At 35.9% G+C, this 19,074-nt stretch overlaps 1 protein-coding gene and 1 pseudogene across 5 annotated transcripts in view; one reads left to right on the top strand and one right to left on the bottom strand.

Moving 5' to 3' along the window:
• CCSER2 (coiled-coil serine rich protein 2) overlaps positions 1-19,074 on the bottom strand; it is a 189,891-nt gene that overhangs the window by 60,535 nt on the left and 110,282 nt on the right. The gene's annotated exons all lie outside the window — the stretch shown is intronic.
• LOC103783266 (calcyclin-binding protein-like) lies at positions 775-9,145 on the top strand (annotated as a pseudogene).

Below are 19,074 nucleotides of genomic sequence, written 5' to 3'. Positions count from 1 at the left end.
TTGGGAGGCCGAAGCAGGTGGATCACCTGAGGTCAGGAGTTCTGAGACCATCCTGGCCAACATGGTAAAACCCCATCTCTACGGAAAAAAATACAAAAAATTAGCTGGGCGTGGTGGCATTCGCCTGTAATCCCAGCTACTCCAGAGGCTGAGACAGGAGAATCACTTGAACCAGGGACGTGGAAGTTGCAGTGAGCCTAGATCACGCCACTGCACTCTAGCCTGGGCAACAGAGCAAGACTCTGTCTCCAAAAACAAAAACAAAAACAAACAAACAAAATTTTATATATTTATATATAATTATATATAAATATATATAATTTATATATAATTATATATAAATATATATAATTTATATATAATTATATATAAATATATATAATTTATATATAATTATATATAAATTTATATAATTTATATAATTATAACTAAAATTAAAAATAATATAATTATATATAATTATATATAATATATAAATATATATTTTATATCTGCATATATATGCAGATATATAAATATAAACTTATATATAATATATAATATACATTATATATTATACATATATTATATATATAAATATATATGATTGCAGATATTTTCTTCCAGTCCATGTCTTTTATATATATATTATATATTTTATAATATATATTTTATATATAAATATAATTTTAAATATATTTCTTAAAATATATATTTAAATAAATATATATTTTAAATAAATATATATTATATATTTATATGTATAATATATAATATATATATATAAAAGAAGACATGGACTGGAAGAAAATATCTGCAATCATTCAAGTAAATACCGAGCATAATGCGTAACTCATAGAAAGCCTTTTTAAAGTGTCAGCTAATTTTAAAACAATAGTAAGAAAATAATGAGAATGTGAAGGTGCAGGGTTATTAACACAATTGTACACAGTTGCCCAAAAAGCTAGTCCCATTTTTAAAAATATCCATTTGTTTCATCACTTACATACCTAATAAAGGAGCTATATCTAAAATATATAAAGAACTCTCAAAAATCAGTAAGAAAAGACATTTGTGTCAATAGGCAAAAAAGACACTTCACCAAAAAAGACATATAAATGGCAAACAGTCATATGAAAATATGCTCAATATCATTAATCTTTACACAAATGCAAATTAAATCAACAATGAGATACCACTAAACACCTATTCAGTGGCTTTTATAATACACTGATAATACCAAGTGCCAGCAAGAATGCAGAACAATAGTTACATTCTTACATTGCTAGTGGCAATACAAAATGATATAGTCACCAAGGAAAACAGTTTGGTAGTTTCTTAAAAAGTTAAGTTTACACTTACCATACAACCCAGCAATCCTACTCCCAAGTATTTACCCGAGAGAAATAAAAACACATGCTCACATGAAAATCTGTAAACAAATGTTCACAGCAGTTTTATTTGTAACTGCAAAAAAATTAGAAAGCAACATAAATACCCTTCAGCTGGTAAATGAATAAGCAAACTGGTAGCATTAAAATAGAACACTAACTCTGCAATATACAGAAACGAATTCCTAATACACGGTACAGCATAAATGAATATTTCAAGTTGCATTATGTTAAGTAAAAAAAGCCAGACTCAAAGGCTATATATTATACTCAAAAGGCTATATCATATCCATTTATATGATAATCTTTTCATATCAGTGGTTGCCAGGAGCTAGCAGTGGGTGTAGAAATTGACTTTAAAAGAAAATAAGGAATTCTGGGAGGGGATTGTAATAGCTGCACAATTGTCAATTAAAGCTCATAAAACTGTACACTGAATTCATGCAGGTGGGGGTCTGTGTTTGATTTGAGGGCTCTGCATGGCGTTTCCTGTTCTCTCCCCTGTGTGGCTGCAGCTCGGGTCTTTGGCCTGACCCAGCCCGATCTAGGCTTTGGAAGAGCTACAGAAACATCTAGAAGAAGCAAAGGTGTTGCTGGAGAAGGCTACTAGGAAAGGAGTACGTGATGCCCTTACAGGTGAAAAAATCCAAAATTGAGACAGAAATCCAGAACAAGATGCAACAGAAATCATAGAAGAAAGCAGAACTTCTTGATAATGAAAAGCCAGATGCTGTGGTTGCTCCCGTTACAATGGGATATACAGTGAAAACCAGTAATTATGGATGGGATCAGTCAGATAAGTCTGTGAAAATCTACATTACCTTAACTGGAGTTCATCAAGTTCCCTCTGAGAATGTGCAGGTGCATTTTACAGAGAGGTCATTTGATCTTTTGGTAAAGAATCTAAGTGGGAGGAGTTACTCCACGACTGTGAACAATCTCCTGAAACTCACTTCTGTGGAAGGCAGTTCAAAAAAGGTCAAGACTGATACAGTTCTTATTTTATGCAGAAAGAAAGTGGAAAAGGCTGGGCGCAGTGGCTCACGCCTGTAATCCCAGCACTTTGAGAGGCTGAGGCAGGCAGATCACCTGAGGTCAGGAGTTTGAGACCAGCCTGGCCAACATGGCAAAAGCTCGTCTCTACTAAAAGTACAAAAATTAGCCACATGTGGTGGCAGGCACCTATAATCCCAGCTACTAGGGAGGCTGAGGCAGGAGAATCACTTGAACCCTGGAGGTGGAGGTTGCAGTGAGCCGAGATTGCGCCACTGCACCCCAATCTGGGCGACAGAGTAAGACTCTTTCTCAAAAAAAAAAAGAAAAGAAAAGAAAAGAAAAAGAAAAAAAGAAAGAAAGTGGAAAACACAAGGTGGGAGGGATTACCTGGCTCAGGCTGAAAAAGATTGCTGTTCTTACACTGCTAATAAAGACACCTGAGACTGGGTAATTTATAAAGAAAAAGAGGTTTAATGGACTCACATTTGCACATGGCTGGGAAGCCTCATAATCATGGCCGAAGGAGAAGCATAGGCATGTCTTACATGGTGGCAGGCAAGAGAGCATGTGCAGGGGAACTGCCCCTCATAAAACCATCAGATCTCATGAGACTTATTCACTATCATGAGAACAGCATGGGAAAAACCCTTTCCCCCATGATTCAATTACCTCTCACCAGGTCCATCCCACAACACGTAGGGATTATGGGAGCTACAATTCAAGAAGAGATTTGGGTTGGGACATAGCCAAACCAAATCAAGTGCAAAGAAAAAGAGAAACCCTCCTATGATACTGAAACAGACGCTAGTGAGGGATTGATGAATATTCTAAAGAAAATATATGAAGAAGGAGATAATGATATGAACCAAACCATTAATAGAGCCTGGGTGTAATCAAGAGAGAAGCACATCAAAGGAGACAGAATTTTGAGACTTAGAAGTCCTTTTGGGAAGTGTCTTGTGGAAATACAGATGTTGCCAATAAGGAAATACTGGTGAGCTGCATATATAAATTTGACATCTATTTAACAGCCTTCTTCTAAGTAAAAGCAATGAATTCTTCATTTCCTATGAGAGGATTTATTTAAATAAAATATGCTTATTAAACACTTAAAAAAAACTGCACACCAAAAGGCTGAATTTTACTGTGTATATTGCATCTCAATAGAACTGCACTAGCTTGAATGATGTCCCCCCTAGAAATTCATGTCCATCCAGAACCTGTGAATATGACATTACTTGAAAATAGGCCTTTACGATGTAATCAAGTTGAGTTCACACGGGATTAGGGTGGGTCATAAATCCAATATAGCTGATATCCTTATAAGAAGGGAGAAATTTGGACCCACAGACACACAAGGGAGAAGGTCATGTGAAGATGGAAGTAGAGACTGGAGAGATGCATCTACAAATCAAGGAATCCCAAGGATTGCTGGTAACCATTAGAAGGTAGAAGAAACACAAGTTTCTCTTACAGAGCCTTCAGACAGAGAAAAGCCCTGATGACAACGCCTTGGTTTTGGATTTCTAGCCTCCAGAACTATGACAGAATAAACTTCTATTAATGTAAGCCTCCACGGTGTGGTAATCTGTTATGGCAGCTCTAAAAAACTAAGATAAGATTTGATCAAAAAACAGCTAAAAGCAAGTAAAAAGGAGAGAGAAACACCAGATAAATCTCAACAATCACACCCACAAAAAGCTGAAATAGCAATATTATTGTAACACGAGAAGCAGGGTACCATTAAAGAAGGAAAGTATTAATAAAGATAAACAAAGAATTCTAATTAGTAATCAGAGGACCAATCTGCCAAGAAGATGTACCAATCATAAACATGTATATACCTGATACAATAGCCTGAAAATACTACAACAAAAATGGACAGCATTAAAAGGAGAAACTGAGACATCTGTAATTATAGCAGGAGATTAACACTACTCTCAGAAATTCACACATCAAAGGCAAAAATTTAGTAAGGATAAGCAAGATATAAATAGTACAATTAACAAGCCTGATATAATAGACATACTGCTACCTAAGATACAGAAAATATATATTCCATTCAAACGAACAGAGCCATCGTAAAAACTGACCACGCTGTTGGCGAGAGATTAACAAACTCGGTTCACAGGACAAATCTGGCCAGCTGCCTCTTTTTACTACAGTTAAGAAAGCTTTCACATTTTTAAATGGTCGCATTTGAAATGTTTTATCTACATAATAGCCTCAATTTTGTGTCTTGCCCAAAATGGCTAAAATATTTACTACGTGATCTTCTAAAGAAAAGTTTTCCAAACTCTGTTCTAGCCCACAAAGAAAATATTAACACCTTCCAAAGAACTTATATCATAGAAATATATTGTTCTGATCAATTTAAAAATTAGAAATTAGAAATAAATTAAGTGAAAGCCCCATATACCAAGTCATTATTTTTGAAAACTGAAAAAAAAAAATGAAATAAAATAAATGCATGGGACAGCCCAAGACAACTAGGAGTTACTAGTGTTTAAGTTATTAATATGCTTCAAAAAATTCTGCTCCTTTTTATTAAATAGTCTAGCAGTCCAGATTTTAGGAGATCAAAAAGATAAAAAAGCTATTATTTCCATTAAAGCACAAGAGCCTTAAAGATTAGGAATATAACAACAACTGAATCAAATAATAACCACCCCCCTAATAACTCTGACACTAACCAATGGTTAGTACTCTCTATTAATCCTTGACTAAAAGGAAAGTGCCCAGGCCAAAATTAGGAAACATTTGGTGGGGGGAGGGGGGCGGCGGGGATCATAAAATAGAAAACATACTCTTTCTAAAAAATACTGAAGAAATAACTTCATGCATTCAATTTTCATGTTTCACATTATACACATACTAAAGAGCTAACATTTATTGACCAGTGCTGGGTACTGTTCCAAGTGTTTTGCATAAACATATTTAATAAATGCACAGGAGCAAAAATAGTACAAAAAATCCATAGCAACTGAACAAAAAATAAGTAATTCACAGTTAACCAACTGTCTAGGAATTCTGGACTGCTTTACTAGGTGAAATGTTTTAGCAGTCTCTACAGTTTCTAGTTAGAATTTCTGAACTCTGAATGCAATTAGGATGCTAATACATTATCAGCATTTTATTAAAGATGGATAAACCTTCCTCTATTCTCAAAGCATTAGAGGACTATTGTCAGCAAACCATCTTCCACTCTTCTTTTTTGACACATCACAATGGTAAACTTTTGTTCTAATACTATAATTCTTCCACATGTTAACTTGCTGAAAACCCTGTAACAAACTCCATCTTACCCAGGTGATTCTTCCATGAGTTTGCAAAAACTTAGATCTTCCTGTGAGTTCCAGAGCAGCTGCAATGGACATGGATACTTGAAATGACTAACAAAAACGTTTAGCAGCACTGACAAGTCCCTACTAACAAGCATCATCAGTGATGTCAACAAAGCTGCCTTGTGTTTCAGATATGCTACAACACAATGACAAGAGGCATCCTAGGAAAGGGAGCAGAGGAAGAGGACAGAGACATTTTCTTTCTTTTCTTTTTGCAAGTTTTTTTTCTTTTTTAAATACAAAGGTATATAGATGAACAATCACATCACATCACACAGTCCAGAATGTGCACTACAAATAATTTTTGAGTAATACTGTAAAATTCAACAGTGGGATTTAAAATCTACTAATTCAAGCTACATTTGAGAGGATTTTAAAAACACTGACTTATAAAATCTGATTTTAATAAGCGCTTTAGAGGTGAAGTGATCCTCACAGATGGTCAGGGCAAGACACTTTGAAATAAATAACATATCTATCTGGCATCCAAGTTAACTGGAATGTTGTTATATATAAATAGAACCTTTATAATATTCTAAGCAAATAGTATTTACAAATTTTTTCTGTTTAAATTTTTTATTGAACCTACACATTTACATATCTGTTACATCTGTACATATCTGAACCCAGATATCCCTTCCTGTAGGTTTGTTTTGGCACTTAAAGATATTCCTAATTTCTACTAATTTTTCTATATTTTGGTTTTTAAAAAATATCCAACTCCTCAAGCCATCTGTGTTCTGCTACAGTATAAGAAACTAAGTTTTCCTAAACTAATAAATTTTCCTCAGTAACTTTTGCATAAAATCTTTCTATATGCAGGTGGACGCAACGGCACATGCCTGTAGTCCCAGCTACTTGGGAGGCCAAAGCAGGAGGATCATCCGAAGCCAGAAGTTTGAGGTTGCAGTACTTTATGATCACACCTGTGAGTAGTCACTGCACTCCAGCACAGGCAACACAGCAAGACCCTGTTCTTTAAAACAAAACAAAACAAAAAAAACCAACCAACCAAAAAAAAAACCTTTCTATAGCCAATTATTTTTTACTAAATACATCAGCACATATTTCTATGTTTCCTATTCTCTTTCATTGCTCTATGTGTTGTGTCTATTTGTGTCAGTATTATACCCCGCTCTAAAGGGTTTTTTCCCCTTTCTCCTTTTCAATGTACACAAATCTTATCCTTTGATGTTTCCAATTTTGGAGTCATTTTGATAAATTCCAAAAACAAAGCTGTTATGATTTTGGCTGAAACTGTATTAAATCTGTAAATCGTACTGAGAAAAACTGTAGATACACACCATACACTCAAATTGTATTTTGTACAATCTTTATACAACACACAATTTATTATACACTCAGATTGTATCTTACACAATCTTTTTATAACACCTAATTTGTTACCCTTTGCAACACATCATTCTTATAATTATTTAATTTAATACATGTATATTCCCCTAGACTATAAGCTAGCTATCTTGATTACTACTTTAATATCTGTAGCATTTATAATATTTGGTCTTCCCACAGAACGTAAATGGTTTCTACAAAGTTTCTCAGGTTTTTAAAAATAAAACATCACAAATGTCTCTCAGTAAATTTATTGATAATTTCATGTTTTATTGATGCAGTGATAGCTGCCTTATTTACTACTGAAGTCCCAGCTCTATGATTTATTGGCCTTGGAGTCTTGAGCATAGTATTGTTTATCTACTAGAACAGAGTTTTCTATTTTGGGGGGTGGGGACACTGATCCACAATAACAATACATTTTATAACACAACCAAGTACATATATACATGAATAGGTATACATTTACATGTGTATGCACATATCCATGTGTGTAATATAGGGAGATATACATATATTTCTCTCACTAAAAACAAATTTCATGAAAAAGTATTTGTCCTTATTACATGTGATGTCCTTTTGATAGTTTTATACTGTTTTACTTCATTACCAAAAATTCTAGTCATGATGAAAATTCATTTTAAGACCCACTAACCGGTTTTAACCTATAGTTTTCCAACAATGTACTGGGTACAGGTTAAAAACTGTGTCCTCTTTATTTTTATCTCCATTACTACCATGATCCTTGGTACTGACAGAATAATAATAAACAAACACAGGTATTGAAGTAAATAAAATTAGCTTTCTGGGCAGCTACATAAAATTGTGAGCAATTAAAAACCCTTGACTTTCATGTTACTATGAAACATGTTGTTGCTATTATTAACTGCTAACTGCATTAACTGCATTACATGTATCAGGTTATGCTGAAACATCAGCATACTATGCTTAGCATTTTAGAATACTATCAGCATAGTATGCTTAGCATTTTAAGATACTATGGATGATACTATGTTAGCAATTTAATGTGTTTTTTGTTTGTTTTGTTTTTGAGACGGAGTTTTGCTCTTGTTGCCCAGGCTGGAGTGCAATGGCGCGATCTCAGCTCACCGCAACCTCTGCCTCCTGGGTTCAAGCAATTCTCCTGTCTCAGCCTCCTGATCATTACAGGCATGCGCCACCACACTCGGCTAATTTTGTATTTTTAGTAGAGACGGGGTTTCTTCATGTTGATCAGGCTGGTCTCGAACTCCCAACCACAGGTGATCTGCCCACCTTGGCCTCCCAAAGTGCTGGGATTATACAGGCTTGAGCCACCGCCCCCGGCCCTACATTAGCATTTTATGGGAATTGCCTCATGCATTCTTCACAACAGTCCTGAAGTAAGAGCTATTACACTCTATTATCTTTTCTAGGAAACTGCAGCACAGAGAGTTTAAGCAACTTTTCCAAGATCGTACAAGTAGGAAAATTTGCCTGAACCCAAAACTCCACCTTGGAATTGTCTATTCTGATTTTTTTCTTGAGACAGACTCTTACTCTGTTGCCCAGGCTGGAGTGCACTGGTATGATCTCAGCTCACTGCAACCTCTGCCTCCCGTGTTCAAGTGATCCTCCCGCCTCAGCCTCCCAAGTAGCTGGGACTACAGGCACACGCCACCATGCCTGGCTAATTTTTGTATTTTTAGTAGAAATGGGGTTTCGCCATTTTGGCCAGGCTGGTCTTGAACTCCTGACCCCAGGTGATCCACCTGCCTCGGCCTCCCAAAGTGCTGGGATTACAGGCATGGGCCGCCACGCCTGGCCTGATTTTTCTTAATTACATTTATTCCTATTAACTTTCATCATTGAAACGTAGAGATTCAGCATTATCCCAATTATTCCACAACTAAAAACAACCTGAATGTCTATCAACAGATAAATTGATAAAAGTCAAATTGTGGTACATATATGTAGAATGGAGTCTACTCAGCAATAAAAAGAAATGAACTACTGATACTAGCAAAACACAGATGAATATCAAAACCATTAAGGCGAGTAAAAAAATTCAGAAACAAAAAGAGTACACATCAAATGGTTCCATTTTGATGAAATTCTAAGAAAGATAAAACTTTAGAACCAAAAGCAGAATAGTGGTTGCCTGGGCCGGGTTTGAGAAAGAACTGACTGCAAAGGGAAATGAAGGAACTTTATCAGTACAGAAATGGTCTATATCTTGAATGTGGTGGTAATTACACAATTGCATATATTCATCAAAACAAACTGTACACTTAAAATGGGTGCAGTTTATTTGAATGTACATTCTGTCTCAATAAAGTTGATACTTTTTTTAAATTCTCCTCTTCACCTTCCTATTCCTTTCTTAACAAGCCATTAGGTAAGTCAGAGCAAAATAGGTTTCCACCCCAAAAGCCCAGCAGGAAGTTTCAGAGCCTAAGTAGGTTGAAAGAGCATGTCTCCATAGGGAGGCAGCTTACCAATATATGCCATATCCCAAAAGGAGTGAAAACAGTATCCATGAGGGGTGGGGAAACAGCTTGATATTAGAGTCAAACTTAAGTGGAAAGAATAGAGTGTATGTGCATAATCAGCAGCCTGGCATGGGCTATCAGAGTCAAAGAAGAGTGAGGTGAATATCCACACACAGGATGGCCTGGCAAAGACTGCCAGAGCTCAGGCATGACAATGAGTAAAGGGCTCAATGCCAGGTTTCAGATCCAAAATGGGTAAGGAGGGCATCCATGCGTAGACTCAACTGATGTGCAGTGTCAGGCCAAGCAGAGTGAGAAGGCGTCCATCTGGAGATGGGGATTGGTGTGGAGTATCAGAGCCCAATGGGCTGACAAGCAGTCAGAGCTGGAGTAGTATGAGAAAAGGGTACACGGAAGAGTGGGAGCAGCCATGCATGAGGATTCAGAATCTTAGCAGGATAACAAAAATAGCCGGGTGTGGTGGGGCATACCTATAGTCCCAGCTACTTGGGAGGATCGGTTGAGCCCAGGAGGTCGAGGCTGCAGTAAGCCGACACTGCACCACTGCCCAGCCTGGGTGACAGAGCAACACTCTGTCGCAAAAAACAAAACAAAACAAAAGAAACAAACTCTTCACACTTTAAGCCCTGAATCCATCCACTGATCACCCACAGATAAAAACAAATAAAAGTGGACCTCTACCTCATACTTTAAATGCACCAAAATCAATTCCAAGTTATTTGAGATTTAATTGTGAAGGTCAAAATTCTTAATTTTTTAGAAAAGAATAGAATATTTTTATGGCCTCAGAGCAAGAAAGGATTTTCAAACAAGGATTTCTAAAAGTGCAAACCACAAAGAAAAAAGTCTGATAAATTCACTGTATTAAAACTAAGAACTTTTTTTCATCAAAGGATATCAGACAGTGAAAAAGCACTCTACACAATGGAAGATAATATTTGCAACACATATAACTAACAAAGTACTTGCATATAGAATATACAAAAATCTCGCTCTCATACACACAAAACATATGATCGGGCAACAAACATTCCATAAACATACAAAAAGGTTCAACTTTATTAGCAATCAGGGAAATGTAAATTAAAACCACAATTAAATGTCACTATATTCTATCCATATGACACAAATTCGTAAGTTGGGTATTATCAAGTTTGCATACATGTGAAACAATGAAAAACAACATCTACTACTTGAGGGGAGTAAAAAAGACTGAACTACTTTGGAAAACAGTTTGGTTTTTCTAGGGTAAAATATTTCCATGCTTCAGGACTCAGAAATTCCAATTCTGATTAGATACTTCAGAGGAACTTTCTCACGGTTGTACCAGGAAAATGTTCATAGGAATATTATTTGTCAGAGTCAAAAAAAAAAAAAAAACTGGAAACAAACAAAATGGACATCAAGAGTAAAACAAAGACATTATGTTTCGTTCATAGATTGGAGCACCAATACAGAAATGAAAATTAATGAAGTAGAGCCAAACATGAATGAACCTTAAAAAAAAGTTGAATGAAAGAAGCCATAGAGGAATACTCACATTATAATTTCACTTATATAAAGTTCAAAAAGAGGCAAACCTTATATTCACGGAAATACAAACATAGATGGTAAAAATGAGAGGAAAAACAAGGGAAAACTCTAGGTTCTGGAAAGGAAAGGTACTGCAATCAGGAAGGAGCATACAGGGAGCTTATTAATGTCTTATTTCTTAATCTGGGTGGGTAAGAGTACAAGCTCCTTCACATTCTAAGTTAAACTGAACCCTTATGTTGTATATATTCTTATTATGAATATTTCATAAACTCCTTTTTTTCCTGGAGTGATGACAGAAATATGGGGATAGGGAAACAGGCATGCTCTGGCTCTTCTTTGGTTCTTTGCTACCAAGTGGCAATCATTCAGTAGCCTCTTAGCTCTTGGTGAACCCCACTTAGGATGATGCCACTAATATTCCACCACCTACCACTGCCACTACACCCACTGCCCCCACACACAGTGAATCGGAGAATTATGTGAGGGAAAAATTATTGGTTTTATTCTCAACGTTGGAGGGGAGGGAATAATGAAACTAAACATTTGTATATCACATTTGACAGTTCATAAAATACTATTATATACTCCTTTATTTTTATCCCCAAAACAAGCATCCTGAAGTAGACATAATATAAATCATAGGAATCAAATATTTTGCAATGCAAATAAAGTGTTAGGAAGAGGTATCATCATGCCTTTCCATTACTCCATCTTAAATTCTTCATTTCTTATTGCAAGGTCAAAACAGATGATGACTGTGATATGATAAGAGCAAACAAAAAATAATGAAAATAAATGAGAAAGGGAAAGAGTGGGTGGGTATAACTACTTTAGAAAACCTTTGTAGTATCTACTAAAGCTGAATATTTACCCAACTTATAATTAACCCAGCAATCCCACTTACAGGTATAAATACAATAAAAATGCATACATATGTTCACCAAGACACATACTAGAATACAGCAGCAAAACTGTTCATAATAAACAACAAAAAAGGAAACCTGTCCAAATATCTATTATAGAACAAATGAAATAAACTGTGCCATATTAACACAATGGAATACTCTACAGCAATGAGAATGATGCAGAAAATGGATGACTCATGAATATAATATTAAGCAAAAGAAGCCAGATATAAAACAAGTATATCCTATATTATTTCATTTCATTTCAAAGTTCAAATACAGACAAATTCATCTATATTTTCAGAAATCCATTGGCCACCATGAGAATGGGCAAGCAGAGGATTCTGTTCTGGTAATGTTTCACTTCTTGCTAGATGCTGGCTACACAGGTATTTTCAGTTTCTGAAAATTCATTAAGATAAATACTTATTAATTATACCCTTTTCTGTATGTATATTACGCTTTGTTAAGAAGTTTTTGAAACAGGGTATAGAGACTTAAAGAGATACCGGCCAGGTGCGGTGGCTCACGCCTGTAATCCCAGCACTTTGGGAAGCCAAGGCGGGTGGATCACGAGGTCAGGAGATCAAGATCATCCTGGCTAACATGGTGAAACCCCGTCTCTTCTAAAAGTACAAAAAATTAGCTGGGCGTGGTGGTGGGCACCTGTAGTCCCAGCTACTTGGGAGGCTGAGGCAGAAGAATGGTGTGAGCCCAGGAGGCGGAGCGTGCAGTGAGCCGAGACTGCATCACTGCACTCCAGCCTGGGCGACAGAGCAAGACTCCATCTCAAAAAAAAAAAGAGAGAGACAAGATACCACAAAAAACTATCTTTTTCATCATGTCCCCACGTTCTTCATGTCAGGGTCAAAATTCTTATTCAAAATTTCTAAATCAGGCAATAAACTATACAGAGGTATTAAGCTAAAATAATTAACAAGCCCTGAGTTTAAAATGCACTCTACATTAATATGCAACAGGGTGATCTTGCAAAACACAATTAAATTTCAGTCTTAGTTTTCTGACCATTAAAATGGAATTACTACTGTTGTCATTCTTATCCCATAATGATGTTGTGATGAGTAGAATGAGGTACACAAAAGAGATGTTTAAACTATAAAGTAATCTTAATTTGAGTAAAACCACAAATAAAAGATCAAAGGCCAAATATAATGGTTTACAATTTTTTAAAATTTTGTGTGCAGGGAGAACTTTTTTCAAGTGAACTCTTAAACAATACTATTTAATAAAACAAAGATTCCTTTGCTTGGGTTTGGCTAAGGGGACACAGAATGATGGTAGAATTAGTGTTGTATGTTTCCTCCACACTCTCTTCTCCCTGCTGTCCCTCAAGGTATTTTCTAGAACACCACTGTGTGCAACAGGCCTTGGAGTCATATAGATTAGGGTTAAAAAAAAAAATCCTGGTTGTATCACTAATTAGTTTTCTGAGCCTCACCCTTTCCAGCAATGAGGGTGAAGCCAATATTACCTACTTTTCAGACTAGAGATAATGTATATCAGAGAACCTAGAAGAATGTCCAAATAAATTTAACGACTTTAGCCTAAAATTTGAATGGATGCAACAGCCTCCTAAATATTATGACTTAAGTCACTCCCTCTGCTATTCATTTTCTACATATCCCTTACAGTAATTTTTTTTAAAAAATAACAATTTGGCCAAGTCGCTTGTTTGGCTTACTACTACCAACAGAACAATGCCCCAGCTACCTTTATGGCACACAAGGTCCTTGACAACCTGCCCTAAATCTATCTATGTCTTCTGCCTCTTCTCTAGCATCCTACATTTTTTTATTATTATTATTATACTTTAACTTCTGGGATACATGTGCAGAATGTGCAGGTTTGTTACACTGGTATACATGTGCCATAGCGGTTTGCTACACCCATTGACCTGTCATCTACGTTAGGTATTTCTCCTAATGCTATCCTCCCCCAGCCCCCTACCCCCCGACAGGCCCTGGTGTGTGATGTTCCCCTCCCTGTGTCCATGTGTTGTCACTGTTCAACTCCCACTTATGAGTAAGAACATGCAGTGTTTGGTTTTCTGTTCCAGTATTAGCTTGCTAAGAATGATGGTTTCCAGCTCTATCTATGTCCCTGCAAAGGACATGAACTCATCCTTTTTTGTGGCTGCACAGTATTCCATGGTGTATATATGCCACATTTTCTTTATCCAGTCTATCATTGCTGGGCATGTGGGCTGGTTCCAAGTCTTTGCTATTGTGAACAGTGCTGCAATAAACATACATGTGCATGTGTCTTTATAGTAAAATGATTTATAATCCTTTGGGTATATAACCAGTAATGGGATTGCTGGATCAAATGGTATTTCTGGTTCTAGATCCTTGAGGAATCGCGACACTGTCTTCCACAACGGTTGAACTAATTTACACTCCCACCAACAGCGTAAAAGTGTTCCTATTTCTCCACATCCTCTCCAGCACCTGTTGTCTCCTGACTTTTAATGATCGCCATTTTAACTGGCATGAGATGGTATCTCATTGTGGTTTTAATTTGCATTTCTTTAATGACCAGTGATGATGAGCTTTTTTTCATGTTTGTTGGCTGCATAATTGTCTTCTTTCGAGAAGTGTCTGTTCATATCCTTTGCCCACTTTTTGATGGGGTTGTTTTTTTTCTTGTAAATCTGTTTAAGTTCCTTGTAGATTCTGGATATTAGACCTTTGTCAGATGGATAGATTGCAAAAATTTTCTCCCATTCTCTAGGTTGCCTCTTCACTCTGATGGTAGTTTCTTTTGCTGTGCAGAAGTTCTTTAGTTTAATTAGATCCCATTTGTCAATTTTGGCTTTTGCTGCCATCGCTTTTGGTGTTTTAGTCGTGAAGTCTTTGCCCATGTCTATGTCCTGAATGGTATTTCCTAGGTTTTCTTCTAGAGTTTTTAAGGTTTTAGGTCTTATAATTAAGTCTTTAATCCATCTCGAGTTAATTTTTGTATAAGGTGTAAGGAAGGGGTCCAGTTTCAGTTTTCTGCATATGGCTAGCCAGTTTTCCCAACACCATTTATTAAATAGGGAATCCTTTCCCCATTGCTTGTTTTTGTCAGGTTTGTCAAAGGTCAGATGGTTGTAAATGTGTGTAAATGTAAATGTGTGGCATTATTTCTGTTCTGTTCCATTGGTCTATATATCTGTTTTGGTACCAGCACCATGCTGTTTTGGTTACTGTAGCCTTGTAATATAGTTTGGAGTCAGGCAGTGTGAGCATCCTACATTTTTAACATATCCAGTTAATTAACTGATCACTGGATGAGACACATACCTTTTAAAAAACCTTTTCTTCCCCCCAGAAACAATAATTCGTGGAGAATTAGAAATGAGAAAAGAGATTTTTAAAAAAACACACAAAAAAGAAATTACATTCTTACCATCCAGGAATCATCACTAGTAACACCTTAGAGCATATCCCTCTGGAGAAATATACAGATGCAGATATAGATAGATAAATGATCATAATATACATACAGCCTTATAACCTACTTTTTTCAGTCAACAATCTCCCCTTTCCATTTTAGTAAATTTCCATCTCATCTAATATACAGCCTATGTTCAAATTTCCCCAACTAATCCAAGATGTCCTTTATAGCTGATCTGTCCAAATCAATATACAATTCAAAATTTCACACTGTATCTACTTGTCCTTTACATTTCTTTTAATGTAGCACCATCACCTTCCCCCACCATCTTTTTAGGACACTAAGAAGCCAAAGAGATCTCACTACTTTTCCTACTGAATGTCCAACCTTCTGAATTTGTCTTCTTCTCATTATCACCCATTTTGCCAGAAAGAGAAAAACATACATTTATGACCCCTTAAGGTTAAAAATGTGGGAATGAATTGAAAGTCTGTGTAAGAAACTAACATTTGGCTAGGCGTGGTGGTTCACGCCTGTAATCCCAGCACTTTGGGAGGCCGAGGTGGGCAGATCACAAGGTCAGGAGATCGAGACCCTTGTGGCTAACATGGTGAAACGCTGTCTCTACTAAAAATATAAGAAATTAGCCGGGCGTGGTAGTGGGTGCCTGTAGTCCCAGCTACTAGGGAGGCTGAGGCAGGAGAATGGCGTGAACCCAGGAGGTGGAGTTTGCAGTGAGCCGAGATCGCGCCACTGCACTCCAGCCTGAGAGACAGCGAGACTTTGTCTCAAAAAAAAAAAAAAAAAAAAAAACATTTTCCCAGTCTTCTACTTTATTCCCAGCATAAAATCAGGTTTCTTCTTTGGATAAATTACAACCACCTCAGAAGGAAAAAACCTTCACTCAGTAATGCTGAGGGTCCACTGATATCCACACAATGCCATAAAGTAAAACCAGCCAGTTGACAGGCATGGCCATGTACAAAGTCCTGAATAAACAACAAAGAATCATTATAAATTTGAAGAAATATTCCAGAAGAAAGAGAAATCAAAATAAGCATAAAAAACAAAATGACCATTTAAAAAGAGAAAGAATACAGGGAACCAAAGAATTCTCAATAAAATGAAACAAAACAAACAGAAACTCTCTACTTACCACAGTTCCTGAAAAAACAGTTGAATGATATGAATAAGGAATAGTACACACAAAAGTTCTTGGAAATTGAAAATATGGTTGCCAAGATAAACAGTTAAATAAAAACAGACAGCTGGAATATCAAGTCGAGAAAATATACCAGGAAACATAATCAAACCCAAAGAAAAAGAAAAATGTATAACAAAAAATAAAAAGGTAAGGAGATTCAATTCAGAAATTCTAGTTTCTGATTACTAAAGATTCCAGAAAGATAACAGATAAAATAAAGGAAAGAGAATAATCATAGAAATAACAAGAACATTTCACACTACATTAATCTCCAAAGAGCCTACTAAATGCCAAAACATCAAGTGGAAAACATCCAACCAACTACAACAAAACTCAAGTCCAAGGACATTACTGTGAAACTGCAGAATGCTAGAAATAAAATATTAAAAATATTCCAGAGATAAAAACAGGCAAAACACAATGTACAATGGATCAGAATGTAGTAGACTGTTCAACGGCTAACTAAGATCCTAGAAAAGCAATGCCCTCAAATTTCTAAGGGAAAACTCTCTTCTATTACAACGAAACTATTTCATACCAACCAAACTTATTAATATCAATCAAATGTGAGACCAGGATAAAGAGATTTTCAGTAATGAAGTAACTAAAACAGTGTGCCATTCATTAATCCTCTCTTAGGAAGTAAATTAAAGATATATTCCAGCAAAGTGAGAGAATAAACTAGGAAGAAAGAAGACATGCTATCGAAAGAATGGATCCAGTCCCAGATTATGGCAAAAGTAAGTCCCTGCATGACAGCTCTAGAGAAGCTTTGGACAGTAACCTGTTCAGATGAGAACAGGTTGACTGAGGTGGGGAGGGGGCCAGACATATTGTTTTTTTCATTAAGCCTTTGAATAGTATATGAATTTTTTTGAAAACTATATATACGTATCACATTGTTTTTTTAAATTCAGTCACATTAGAAACAAATTTAAAGAGGCAATGACATGAAATTTTGAACTCAGTCATCTTTTAACTTCTATTAGCATTTGGGAAACTTTAAAGATGACCTAAAAAGATTTTGCAATTTTCTTCTCATAATTTTGCTGTCATCACATAAACAAAAAATAAAGTCAATTTTACCCGTGTGTAGTACCTAAGAGTTCAGAGGCCATAATGACAGAAAAGAACCATTAAGAGATTTACAACTTTACACAAAGAACCTCAAAAAACACTTTTTTATTTTTATGGTACCAATCATTGGTTACCAATTCACCTACTACTACCTGAATTATGCTACTTTTTTCATTATTAGAGGTGGCCTGGTCTTATTAGCTGCTATTTAGTCATGCTTCATGATTCAGGGCAAAACACCCAAACACAAAAGATGGTACGTGATATAGCTAGTACAATGACTGGCTCACAGTGGATATTTGACATGTTTTACCTATTTCCCACCATTCCCTACCACCTCTTCCCTTTGACACTAAAACTCCTAATCAAAAAATCATCTCCCCAGACCAGCCAACAGAAAAACACTATATACCAATGCCTATTTTCTAGTTACAGTTGAACTAGGCTGTAAGCTCAATGTCTGGATAATTCAATCATATAATTTATTTCTGCCTCAAGAGAAGTTAACAATCTCATATCCAAAAAGGATTCTCCACTCTTTTGTTCCTTAGCTCAAAAAAGTTTCTTTTCAAAACAGTAGTCAAATATCCACAAGAATGGAGAGAAGTAGTACAGAAGATCCCTAACTGAGTAACAGAAAACAATTTACCTGACTTTAACAGAATATTTACATTAACCATCATTTCTAACACAGGAGCCAAATTTCACTTCAACTAGCCTTTCGTGTGCATATACTGCATGTTTTGTTTTGATGGCCACCAGGAATTCTAAGACAGAAAGCAAACTGAGCAGCAGAGAGAAGTCAGGCTGTTCTTTCTTAACTGTAGTTTTAAGCTAAAGTTGGCTATTCTACAAAGTACAAATACAGATTTAAAACCAAACGAAAGGTATCTATGACTTAAAATTAGTATTTTATTCCTTGATTTTCTGCTATACATCTGACCTTGTCTGTAAGTGCTAAAACAAAGTAAATACTACTGAATCAGATGCCAGGATCCAACATCAGGTTATCCTGTGGCTTTGGACAAGTGACATCACTGCTATGAGTCTAGATTTTCTCCAAAAAAAAAAAAAAAAAAAAAAAACAGGAGAAGATTAAACTTGAAGATCCCAAACAAAAACTGAATTATATGACTATCATTATGTAAAGCAAAAATTGTTGTTTCTTATTTGTCACTTAGCTGAAATCATAGTAGCAGCCCACTGAATACTGAATGCCTATGTTTCAGGCATTGGATTAGCCAATTTACAACTATTATTTCTAATTCTCTCAACAACCTTATAATGTAGGTATTATGAAAATGAAGAAACAGAAGCAGAGATTGGCTTACCAAATATCACACAACTCATAAATACCAGGGACTGTGTAATGAGACCCTCATGCAATATCCCACAGGT

Source organism: Pan paniscus, chromosome 8 (genome assembly GCF_029289425.2).
Source record: "Pan paniscus chromosome 8, NHGRI_mPanPan1-v2.0_pri, whole genome shotgun sequence".
Classification (NCBI taxonomy): Eukaryota; Metazoa; Chordata; class Mammalia; order Primates; family Hominidae; genus Pan; species Pan paniscus.
This window is presented reverse-complemented; position numbering and strand designations above follow the sequence as displayed.